Source organism: Calidris pugnax, unplaced genomic scaffold (genome assembly GCF_001431845.1).
Source record: "Calidris pugnax isolate Ruff unplaced genomic scaffold, ASM143184v1 scaffold91, whole genome shotgun sequence".
NCBI classification, from domain to species: Eukaryota; Metazoa; Chordata; class Aves; order Charadriiformes; family Scolopacidae; genus Calidris; species Calidris pugnax.
In genome coordinates, this window is record NW_015090898.1 from 1,443,116 (window position 1) to 1,455,996 (window position 12,881).

Here is a 12,881-nt window from a genome sequence, read left to right on the forward strand (position 1 = left end):
CCGCCGCCGCCGCCGCCACTACCGCGCCGCTCCGCTCCCCATCCAGCCGCCCCGCCCCTTCGCGCCCGCCCGCTGAGGGACGGCGCGCCCGCCAATCAGAGCCGCCTCCAGGAGCGCCCGCGGACCAATCCGCCGCGGGGGAGGCGGGGCGAGGGTGTGGACAGGGCGGTGGCGGCGCCGGCAGCCAATCAGAGGGCGGAACCGGGTCGCGGAGGGCGGGGCGGGGGGTGAAAATCCCTTTTGTTCGCGGCGGCGGCGGCAGAAGGAGCGGGCGGCCGTGATTGGAGCGTCACTTCCGCCGCGGGCGGGCGGGGCGGGGGCGTCGGCGGCGAGGGCGGGGTCCGATCCGATCCGGTGCCACCGGCTCAAACGGGCCTCGGCCGGAGCCCTCACCTCTGGCTGGGCCAGCGAGCCGGGAGCACCGCGGGGAACGGGGCTGGGAGAGGGCCAGGTGCTGGTCAGGCCTCCGTACCTCACAGGGCCTGGCCTTCACCCCTCACAGGGCCTGGCCCAGGTCAGGCCTTGACCCCACGCAACACCTCCCGGGCCTGTTCCCTCACGACATGCTTGCATGTATCAAAAATAGTGTGACCAGCAGAAGTAGGGAGGTGATTGTGCCCCTGTACTCAGCACTGGGGAGGCGGCCCCTCGCAGCACCTCCCGGGCCTGTTCCCTCACGACGTGCTTGCTTGTATCAAAAATAGTGTGACCAGCAGAAGTAGGGAGGTGATTGTGCCCCTGTACTCAGCACTGGTGAGGCCACACCTGGAGTATTGTGTCCAGTTTTGGGCACCTCATAGAATGGTCTAGGTTGGAAGAGACCCTTGGGATCATCGAGTCCAACCATCTCCCCTACTCTACAAAGTCCTCCCCTACACCATGTCCCTCAGCACTGCATCTAAACGGCCCTTAAACACAGCCAGGGATGGGGACTCCACCCCCTCCCTGGGCAGCCTGTTCCAATGCCCGACCACTCTTTCGGTGAAAAATCCTTTCCTAATGTTCAATCTAAACCTCCCCTGTTGGAGCTTGAAGCCATTCCCTCTCGTTCTGTCACTAATTACCTGTGAGAAGAGACCAGCACCAACCTCTCTACAGTGTCCTTTCACGTAGTTGTAGAGAGTGATGAGGTCTCCCCTCAGCCTCCTCTTCCTCATACTAAGATACAATACCTCAATACCTCAATACAATGATACAATAACTCAATCCAAGAGAGATCTCGAGGTGCTGGAGCGAGTGCAGAGGAGGGCAACAAAGCTGGTGAGGGGGCTGGAAAACAAATCGTATGAGGAGCGGCTGAGGGAGTTGGGGCTGTTTAGTGTGAGGAAGAGGAGGCTGAGGGGAGACCTCATCACTCTCTACAACTACGTGAAAGGACACTGTAGAGAAGTTGGTGCTGGTCTCTTCTCACAGGTAATAAGTGACAGAATGAGAGGGAACGGCTTCAAGCTCCAACAGGGGAGGTTTAGATTGAACATTAGGAAAGAATTTTTCACCGAAAGAGTGGTCGGGCATTGGAAGAGGCTGCCCAGGGAGGGGGTGGAGTCCCCATCCCTGGCTGTGTTCAAGGGCCGTTTAGATGCAGTGCTGAGGGACATGGTGTAGGGGAGGACTTTGTAGAGTAGGGGAGATGGTTGGACTCGATGTTCCCAAGGGTCTCTTCCAACCTAGACCATTCTATGATTCTATGAGGCGCCCCGGTCGCTCCCTGGGCTGATGTTTTGCCCAGGGGTGTTGTGTAACCCTTGTGTTGGCGAAGGAGCACTATCACGGGGTGACTCACCTGGGCAGGCTGTTCTGCGGGCACAGCCCTGGCTGTCACAACTTCCACAGCCCTGGGCTGGCTGAAGCAGGCCCTGCATGGAGGTGCTGTGAGAAGCTCAGCGAGGGGTCTGGAGCACAAATCTTATGAGGAGAGGCTGAGGGAGCTGGGGGTGTTCGGCCTGGAGAAGAGGAGGCTGAGGGGAGACCTTCTCGCTCTCTACAACTCCCTGAAAGGAGGGTGTAGAGAGATGGGGGTCAGTCTCTTTTCTCAAGTCACAGGAGACAGGACAAGAGGAAATGGCCTCAAGTTACACCAGGGGAGGTTCAGGCTGGATATTAGGAAACATTTTTTCACTGAAAGGGTTCTCAGCCATTGGACTGGGCTGCCCAGGGAGGTGGTTGAGGCCCCATCCCTGGAGGTGTTCAAAAGACGGGTTGATGTAGTGCTGGGAGGTCTGGTTTAGTGATGATGCTCCTTGTTTGTTGTGCGGGTGTCTATTTTTGTCAGTTCGCCTGGCGGTTGGACAAGATGATCTTTAAGGTCCCTTCCAACCTAGAAGATTCTGTGATTCTGTGAGTTGAGGTTTATTTACCTGCTGTCAGCTGAGGAAAGAGCCCGAATGCGCTGGAGACTTGCTGGAGGGAATGTGGCCCGTGGGCAGGAGTGGGGCTGCTGACACTGTTGAGGGCAGCAGGTTTTTTTGCTGTCAGAGCTGCTTACCCAGCAGTTTGCTCGGCCCGTGCAGCGGCTGAAACGAGAACTAACCCTTTCCATGGTGAACACGACAAACAGTTTGTCTCTGACCTTCCCCTGAGATGTGTTCAGCATGGCTAATGCGCTTGATTCTGAGGAGCTGGAAACTTTTCTAACAGCCTTTCCTGCTGCGAGGGGCCTGTCTGTGGGTGAGCGGGGGGTTCACACTCTGCTGTCAGCACGGCCTGTGCTGCCAGGAGGTGACACGTGCTGTGACACCGGCAGCTTCTCAATTAGAAATTTCTGAATCCACAGCAAAAAGGAGCGTCACGTAGCGCCGGGACTTCACACAGTGACAATGCCAGCAACAGACCTCCCCTCTAACCATTGCGCTCTTCCCGTCTGTGTTCAGAAGGTGGTTTTGTCTAGACAGGGTTGTCTGGGTGGTATTTCCCAGCCTTGCTAAATACTGGAGCTTTTGCAGTGCCCCTGGTCTAGCAATCTCAGAGCCCTGGGGGAAAAAGCACGTGGGGCAACATCTCCCGAGCCGTGCCCCGTGGCAGCGCCAGGCAGCGGGGACGTTCAGACCTGTAATTGTGAGTGCCTTTCTCTTGTGCTCTGCTGCTCCCGGCGCTCTGCTCTTCTCCTCTCATCTCTTTTACCCTTGGAACGTGGGGTTCAGGCAGGTGCCCTTTTGTCACGTACATCACCCACGGGAGCAGCCCCGTGTGGCCAAGGGGCAGCAGGTTGGCCGGGAACCCCGCACCAGGATCACGGGTGGGTTTGGGAGCCCCACACCAGGATCACAGGTAGATTGGGGAGCACTGGCCCCCACACCAGGATCACAGGGGGATTTAAGAGTGGTCCCTCAGAGCCCCATTGGGAACATGAGTGGATTTGGGAGCCCTGCACTGGGGTCACAGGTAGATTGGGGAGCACTGGCCCCCACACCGGGATCACAGCGGGACTTAAGAGTGCTCCCTCAGAGCCCCATTGGGAACATGAGTGGGTTTGGGAGCACTGACTCTGCACTCAGATAATGGGTGGGTTGGGGAGTGCTGGCCCCGCACCAGGATCACAGGTGGGTTCAGGAGTGCTCCCCTGGACCCACATCGGGATCACAGATGGGTTGGGGAGCACTCCCTGGGAGCTCCATCAGGATCACGGGAGGGTTGGGGGGAGCACTGGCCCCACACTGGGATCACGGGGGGATTTAAGAGTGCTCCCTCGGAGCCCCATCGGGAACACGAGTGGATTTGGGAGCACTGACCCCACACTCGGATAATGGGTGGGTTGGGGAGTGCTGGCCCCGCAGCAGGTTGGCCGGGAACCCCGCACCAGGATCACGGGTGGGTTTGGGAGCCCCACACCAGGATCACAGGTGGGTTTGGGAGCCCTGCACTGGGGTCACAGGTAGATTGGGGAGCACTGGCCCCCACACCAGGATCACAGGGGGATTTAAGAGTGGTCCCTCAGAGCCCCATTGGGAACATGAGTGGATTTGGGAGCCCTGCACTGGGGTCACAGGTAGATTGGGGAGCACTGGCCCCCACACCGGGATCACAGCGGGACTTAAGAGTGCTCCCTCAGAGCCCCATTGGGAACATGAGTGGGTTTGGGAGCACTGACTCTGCACTCAGATAATGGGTGGGTTGGGGAGTGCTGGCCCCGCACCAGGATCACAGGGGGATTTAAGAGTGGTCCCTTGGAGCCCCGTAAGGAACATGAGTGGATGTGGGAGCACTGACCCCGCACTCAGATAATGGGTGGGTTGGGGAGCGCTGGCCCCGCACCAGGATCACAGGTGGGTTCAGGAGTGCTCCCCTGGACCCACATCGGGATCACAGATGGGTTGGGGAGCACTCCCTGGGAGCTCCATCAGGATCACGGGAGGGTTGGGGGGAGCACTGGCCCCACACTGGGATCACGGGTGGGTTTAGGAACGCTCCCCGGGAGCCCCATCAGGACCACGGGAGGGCTGGGGGGCGCTCCCCGGGAGCCCCGCCGGGATCATGGATGGGTTGGGGAGCGCTCCCCCGGGAGCCCCCCCGGGCTTACGAGTGGGTTTAGTTTAGGACCGTTCCCCGGGAGCCCCATCAGGACCACGGGAGGGTTACACCAGGATCGCAGCTGGGTTCAGGAGCACTCCCCTGGATCCACATCGGGATCACGGGTGGGTTGGGGACTGCTTCCCAGGAGCCCCGTCGGGATCACGGATGGGTTTGGAAGCACTGGCCCCACATTGGGATAACGGGAGGGCTGGGGAGCGCTCCCTGGGAGCTCCATCAGGATCACGGGAGGGTTGGGGAGCACTGGCCCCACACTGGGATCACGGGTGGGTTTAGGAACGCTCCCCGGGATGTAGGGATTTCCTCAATTCTGATTTCCCCCCATCTCGGGCGAGCAACGATTACAAAGGTGCTTTATTTAACAGAGATATTTTACAGAGTCTGGTCCAAAGGTACCGATCCCCACAACCAGACCTGACGCACAAGTCCTACAGTTGAACCTGCAAACTAAATGGCCCTGGGTAAAACCCACCTCAACATAAAGGGTTCCACTTGAATGGGGGAGCACTGGCCCCACACTGGGATCACGGGTGGGTTTAGGAACGCTCCCCGGGAGCCCCATCAGGACCACGGGAGGGCTGGGGGGCGCTCCCCGGGAGCCCCGCCGGGATCATGGATGGGTTGGGGAGCGCTCCCCCGGGAGCCCCCCCGGGCTTACGAGTGGGTTTAGTTTAGGACCGTTCCCCGGGAGCCCCATCAGGACCACGGGAGGGTTCAGGACCGTTCCCCGGGAGCCCCCCCGGGCTAACGGGAGGGTTTAGGACCGTTCCCCGGGAGCCCCCCCGGGCTGACGGGAGGGTTTAGGACCGTTCCCCGGGAGCCCCCCCGGGCTAACGGGAGGGTTTAGGACCGTTCCCCGGGAGCCCCCCCGGGCTGACGGGTGGGTTTAGTTTAGGACCCTTCCCCGGGAGCCCCCCCGGTCTGACGGGTGGGTTCAGGACCGTTCCCCGGGAGCCCCCCCGGGCTGACGGGTGGGTTTAGTTTAGGACCCTTCCCCGGGAGCCCCCCCGGTCTGACGGGTGGGTTCAGGACCGTTCCCCGGGAGCCCCCCCGGGCTGACGGGTGGGTTTAGTTTAGGACCCTTCCCCGGGAGCCCCCCCGTGCTAACGGGAGGGCTGGGGAGCGCTCCCCGGTCGGCGAGGCTGCAGCGCCCCCCCGTGCCCGCGGCGCTCGCTGCAGCCTCTCCAACCAACAGCCTTGATTTTTCCAGAGCCGCCTCAACTGGAACCCTTTTTTTCCCCAAATACCGCAGCCCGTAACTAACACCTTCTTTGTGTTCGCACCCGACAATGGCCCCCGGGAAGGCTCCGTGTCTCCGGGCTGGCACAGCCCCTCTGTACCCCCCCAAAGCCACAAACATTCCTGCCCCTGCCCCATCCCGCTCCGGGAAACGGCGGAGAAAGGAGACTTTGTGTGGCAAGAGCTTTGCGTGAGGCCGCTGCCTGACTGGGGATGAATCGAGCATGGAAAGGTGGCAGATGCAGGAGTTACAGCAGGGAACATCTGGCAGCAAAAGCCGCTCTGTTCCGGGGCTGGGGGAGGACACTCCATGAGCCCGACACAGCTGGGGAGCAAACGGGGAGTCCCAAAGCTGAGGGAGGAGGGAACCAGACTCTTCTCAGTAGTTGGCAGTGAGAGGACAAGGGGCAACGGGCACAAGTTGGAACATAAAAAAAACCAAACAAAACCCAAACAAACCAAATATCCGAAACTTAAACTATCAACTAAAACGGAGGCAGCTGAGAGGAGGGGCTGGCGGCTGCAGAGCTGCCAGCAGATCCAGGAGATCAGCCCCTCACATCCAGAATATTCATGGTTGGAAGGGACCTTTGAGATCATCGAGTCCAATCTGTAGGGATTTCCTCAATTCTGATTTCCCCCCATCTCGGGCGAGCAATGATTACAAAGATGCTTTATTTAACACAAAGATATTTTACAGAATCTGGTCCAAAGGTACCGATCCCCACAACCAGACCTGATGCACAAGTCCTACAGTTGAACCTGCAAACTAAATGGCCCCGGGGTAAAGCCCACCTCAACATAAAGGGCTCCACTTGAATATGAGGAAGAACTTTTTCACGGTGAGGGTGGCAGAGCCCTGGGACAGGCTGCCCAGGGAGGGTGTGGAGTCCCCTTCTCTGGAGATTTTCAAGACCCGCCTGGATGCTCCTGAGTAACATGCTCTGACAAGCTCTGGGTGGTCCTGCTTTGGCAGGGGAGTTGGACTAGATGATCTCTATGGTCCCTTCCAACTCTAAAAATTCAGTGAAATTCAGTGAAACAGAATAACCGCAGCCTTGAAACCCAGCAAATCAGTACAGAGGAGAGAAAAAATACTTCTCAGCAGAGCCCAGGCACCCTTGCAGAAAAAATATATTCAGTTGCCTGCTGGCCTGCATTTGGTGGGGGCATAAAGCAGCTGTAAAAGAGGAGGAGGGGGCTTTTCAGGTCTGGAAGACATCTCTCTCCAGGCTGCTTGGTCACCTTCCTTTTGTTTATTGTTTTTAGCATGCGGCTGAGAGCCAGGTGTGTCAGACATGGGCAGGAAAATGAGGAATCTGCCCGAGAGCGTGCGGCGGGGATTGCTGAGGTGAGGAATCACCAGAGAGGTGCCAGGGTGGGGGCAGATACAAATCCCACAGCACTGACCGTACCTCAGGGGGTTCTGTTCCACCTGGAGCTGCTTATAGTGTGGGACACCAGCCCCAGGTAAGAGCGAGCAGCTCTGAGGAGTGTGTGGGGGGGGGCTGTGGGCCACCTGGGTGGGGGTCCCATGAGATCATAGAATCATAGAATTGCCCAGGCCGGAAGGGACCTCCAAAGGCCATCTAGTCCGACCCCCCCGCAGTCAGCAGGGACACCCCCAACTAGACCAGGTTGCCCAGGGCCTCGTCGAGCCTCTCCTTGAATATCTCCAGGGAAGGGGCCTCAACCACCTCCCTGGGCAACCTGTTCCAGTGCTCCACCACCCTCACAGTGAAGAACCCTCTCCTCACACAGCACTCCAGGTGAGGTCTCACCAGAGCAGAGTAAAGTGGCAGAATCCCCTCTCTGGACCTGCTGGCAACGCATCTTTTGATGCAGCCCAGGATGGGATTGGCCTTCTGGGCTGCAGCTGCCCACTGCCTGCTCATGTCCAGCTTCTCATCCACCAGCACCCCCAAGTCCCTTTCCTCAGGGCTGCAAATCCCCTGCAGATCGAGGGGGTCTCAGCTCTGGGGGGAGCCCTGAGGAGGGCAGGGGCCGGGCACAGCACCCTCAGGCAGCACGGGGCTGGCTCGGGCCACGCTGGGGAACATCAATACCCAAAAAAGCTTCAGACACAAAAAGAAGGGGACACAGTGGCAGGAGAGAGGAGATTTCTCCTGAAGCGTCACAGGCAAGAAAGATAAACCGCAAATACAAACAATTAGAAGGAAGCACATCTGTCATGTTTGTGACGTTGTCAGAACAAGGATCCATCTGGGAAAAGAGCCAGCCCTGGCTCCCTGGGAGTTATACTTTTTTTTTTCCTTTTTAAATATTGTGTGACATCCATCTCTCCAGCCGGGTGTTGTTTGTGCTGCCACGGGGGTGTGTATTTCTGAAGGCTCCCCACATTAGCAGAAGATCTATAGCCTCATTCTAGAAATTTTGCCGCTATAAAAAAAATATTCTGTTTTTGACTGAGTGGTTTTTTTCTTCTCTCCCAAAACTCTGGAGCCGTGTAAAATAGCTTCATAAAACTTGTAGGGCTTTTTAAAGTAGAAGTTACTGCCTGGCTTTGCTTTTAAAAATGCACCCTTGATTTTAAGGCCTGGGGCAGTGTTTGCTTTTGAACAAGTGAATGTTGAAGAGATGCTATAAACTCCTTCTTTATTTTGTTACTTATTGAGAAAAATCCAATTATACCTAAGGGAAACAGGGACAAAACATTTCATAAAAATATATTGTGTATAAGTAAAAAAAAGCCTCGGTCTTTCAAAGTAAGTGTGCAAAAAGGGGAAAATCCTTACATCATCCTTGATTAAATGCCCTCTCCTGGGAACGCTGTGGTACCCGAGTCACCACCAAAGTGACACCCCTTGGGTTTCACCAGCCAAGGAGGTGCTGCTCCCTCCAGCACCCACCATCCCAACCAGGCTCTGGCCTCCAGAAGCCCTGCCCGGGGGTCTGCCTTTCCCCCCCCCCATTTTTCCAGTTCCAAACTGTCCCCATCCCGTGGGGCTCCGTGTCCCACAGCCACCACCGTGCATCCTCAGGCGGTTGCCCCGAGTCTCAGGGATGCTGCAGCTTCACAGAGGGCTCTGCAAACAGCATCTCCCAACTGCCCTGGGAGCAGCAAAATTTTTCCAGAGTGTGTCAGCATTTACTGAGATGCTTTTATCTCGTCACCAAAGTAGGAAGAGCTGCTGTGTGTGTCCTGAAAAACCTCTTATGGCATTTTAATCTAAGTCTCCAGGCAAAAACCTTTTCCCTGCCCCTGCCAGCCTCCCTGCCCCCAGCACCCTGCTTGCCATTTTTATTGGATTGATTTCCAGGCTGATCGTATTTGACGACTGGACATTGCAATCACAATGATTTCTCCTCTTTAATCGAGAGGTTTATGAGAGGAAAACAACCTGTAACATGTGCTGGGGGCCCGTGGTCTTTACACAAGGGCCCTGCAAACCCCCCCCCAGCACCGGTGCAGCCCAGGACTGGGGCACTGTCTGGCTGGGATGAGCACTCATTAACATTTTTCCTTATAAATATTCCAACCCAAGGTGTTTTTCAGCAATTAACAGCCAAGGCAATCTTTCAGGGCTTTGCAGGCTCACCCTCTGCAGGCGGGTGCTCCCTGGGTTAAGGAACCCAGCCTGGATCCTCACCTGGGACACATCTGGGAATGCTCCTGATCTGGGCTGTGTTGGCTGGCCATGGGGCAGCCCCTGGCCCAGTGCACACCCCCCAACTTGCCCCACTGAGCACATTGCACCCCCACATACAGCCCCGGATGGGGGGACCAGCACCACTGCTGGGGCCACCTGAGCTACACTGTGCCTGAGAGCTGTTTGGTTTTCACTGAATTTCACTGAATTTTTTAGAGTTGGAGGGACCATAGAGATCATCTAGTCCAACTCCCCTGCTGAAGCAGGATTGCCTAGAGCTTGTCAGAGCATGTTACTCAGGAGCATCCAGGCGGGTCTCGAAAATCTCCAAGGAAGGGGACTCCACACCCTCCCTGGGCAGCCTGTTCCAGGGCTCTGGCACCCTCACCGTGAAGAAGTTTCTCCTCATATTTGAGTGGAACCTCTTCTGTTCCAACTTGTGCCCGTTGCCCCTCGTCCTCTCACTGGGAACCACTGAAAAGAGTCTGGCTCCCTCCTCCTTCAACCCTCCCTTGAGATACTTGTAGGCATTGATAAGGTCTCCCCTCAGCCTTCTCTTCTCCAGACTAAAGAGTCCCAGCTCTCTCAGTCTCTCCTCATAAGGGAGATGCTCCAGTCCTTGAATCATCTTTGTTGTCCTTCACTGGACTCTTTCTAGTAGTTCCCTGTCCCTCTTGAACTGGGGAGCCCAGAACTGGACCCAGTATTCCAGTTGTGGCCTCACCACTGCAGAGTAGAGGGGGAGAATGACTTCCCTTGACCTGCTGGCCACACTCTTCCCTATGCAATTTTGGTTTATTTCTTCCTCATGGAAACTCATTTGTTATTTCACGTCACTCTCTGAAGCTGTGGAGCATCTCTTCCCGCATTTTGAACAGGAGAAGAGCCTCCCTCTGTGCTGGGGGGGGGGATGCTCAGAGCCAGCCCCACTGCATGGCCCCGAGGTTTGGGACAGGGAGAACCAGCCAAACCCATTGTGATGAGCAAAGGGAGCTCAATTTAAATAGCAGTTACTAAAAGCTGCCTGTCCAGGGGCTGTTAGCATCCCGACACTTGATTGATCGTACTGCAGCACAGTGCACCAAACAGCACCAACACACACACAAAACACATTTAAAAGGAAGCAATTAACTCAAAGCCCAAGCCAGCTGGTACCCGGCCCCACCGAGAGCACGGCAGCCCCGCTCCCAGGGAGCAAACAGCTTTGGCTGAACGGGCAGGTCTGTTCTGCTGTGGAACTTGCTACAGAGGAGCAAAATTCAGAGGAACAGAGGATGGGGATCACAGCAGAAAAGTTTCTAGGAAAGCATCCTGCTGGAACACCCAGCTCACCTGCTGAAATGCTGCCGGGGGTGGAATCGGCGCTGCAAAGAGCGGGCACTCGCCAGGGATGCAGGAATGAGAAGTTATGCTTCTCATGTATGGGTATGGAGAAGTCAGTAGAAAATGGCTTTATTTTCTGTGGGTATTATATGAAAATAAGAGAGACGCTGCGGTAGGAAATGGTATCTTCAGGGAGAACTGCACCTTTGGAGCAGAGGGAGCCTTTCCAGAGGAGGAGCAAACCCTGCAGCATCGGCTCCGGGCTCCCTGCCCTGTGCCCAGCTCACTGTAGGAGCACGGGGAGGACTCAGCTCTCCATCTTCATCTGAGGAGCAGAAAACACTCCTGCAGACAGCTCGCTAGATGTGCTGGATCTATCACTGAAGGGGAAAAAAATATACGCTAATGCTAAGTCTTGGTTTATGCAGAAACACAAACAGATAAAATAACACCCGGGATAGGAACTGCTCCCGTTCCAGCCTCCATTGCAATGCAGACAGAGGTGTATTTCATTTGTGGGCCACCAGCCAGGCACTTGTGTGCTTCACTGTGGTTCTTCCATCAAAACCAGGGGATGAACAGCTGGTGCCTCCAGCAATAACCTTGTGTTTCAGTGGTGTTCCCTCCCCTGGGGAGCAGGGTCTTGCCCTGCCCAGCACCAGTCACGCTGGTGGGTAAGAAGGTCACAAGCCCACGTCCTGCCAAGGGGGAGCCAGCCCACGGCCACCAGCCTGGGGCTACACGTGGCCACCTGCACCTCCTCGAGGCAGGTCAGGACCAGGAGGATGGCTCTACAGATGGGCTGAGGCTTTCGAATGCCCAGGGTGATCAATACAGAAGATTTCACAGTGAGGGTGATGGAGCCCTGGAACAGGCTGCCCAGGGAGGGTGTGGAGTCCCCTTCCTTGGAGATTTTCAAGACCCGCCTGGATGCTCCTGAGTAACATGCTCTAGCTCTAGGCAATCCTGCTTCTGCAGGGGAGTTGGACTAGATGATCTCTATGGTCCCTTCCAACTCTAAAAATTCAGTGAAATTCAGTGAAATTCACAGAGCAACCTTTCCCCAGGGACAGGTACCAAGCACTTGCCCCACACTTGGCCTCGTTGCCCATCTCCAGCTCCATTTGCCCCTTTTTCCCCCTCCATCACGGTGTTTTGTGCTCCCAGCAGCAGGGACCGTGCTGTTTGTTCAGCCCTGGCATAATGGGACCCTGATTTCATTTAGGGCTCCCCAGGCATTACTGTAATATAAATGTTAATTAATAATAAAGCCTCTTAAAATCCCACATCCTTAATGATATATGTGGCCTGACTTTAAACGTCTTTAAAAAACCCCCTCACTGCATCTCCACAAGAAATAAATTCAGGATTCAGACCTTTCCTCCAGCAGCAAGGGCACTGTAATCCCAGACCTGCCCTTGGAGCCGTATATCTATCTCTCTCTTCTGAAAACATCATATTCGGGGCTGTGAGAGATGGAGTGTATGGATTTGGAGCCTACAAGATCTAGACTTTCCCCCAGCCCCTTCTAGAAATCAGTATTCCTGAGCCTCCCCTAGACAGACCCTTGGGAAAGTGCTGTCCCAGGAGGGGGAATGGTGCTCCATCCCTGGAGGTGTTCAAAAGACGGGTTGATGTAGTGCTGGGAGGTCTGGTTTAGTGATGGTGATGCTCCTTGTTTGTTGTGTGGGTGTCTATTTTTGTCAGTTAGGTTGACGGTTGGACAAGATGATCTTTGAGGTCCCTTCCAACCTAGAAGATTCTGTGATTCTGAGAGGCTGGATCCCACTTTGCGAGAGCCCGGGGTGTCTCTGCTCCCCCTCCTGCCCCGATGCTGGGCACAGGGGATGGCAAGATGCAGGGGAACATCCTGCTCCACACTGAACTCCTGGCACAGCCCAGCCCTCCAGGGCTGCTCCTGTGTGTGATCCCTGGATCCCAGCCTGGATCCCCTCCCTCACTCAAGGGAGGGTTGAAGGAGGAGGGAGTCCCTCACTCAAGGGAGAGTTGAAGGAGGAGGGAGCCAGACTCTTTTCAGTGGTTCCCAGTGAGAGGACGAGGGGCAACGGGCACAAGTTGGAACATAAGAGGTTCCACTCAAATATGAGGAGAAACTTCTTCACGGTGAGGATGCCAGAGCCCTGGAACAGGCTGCCCAGGGAGGGTGTGGAGTCCCCTTCC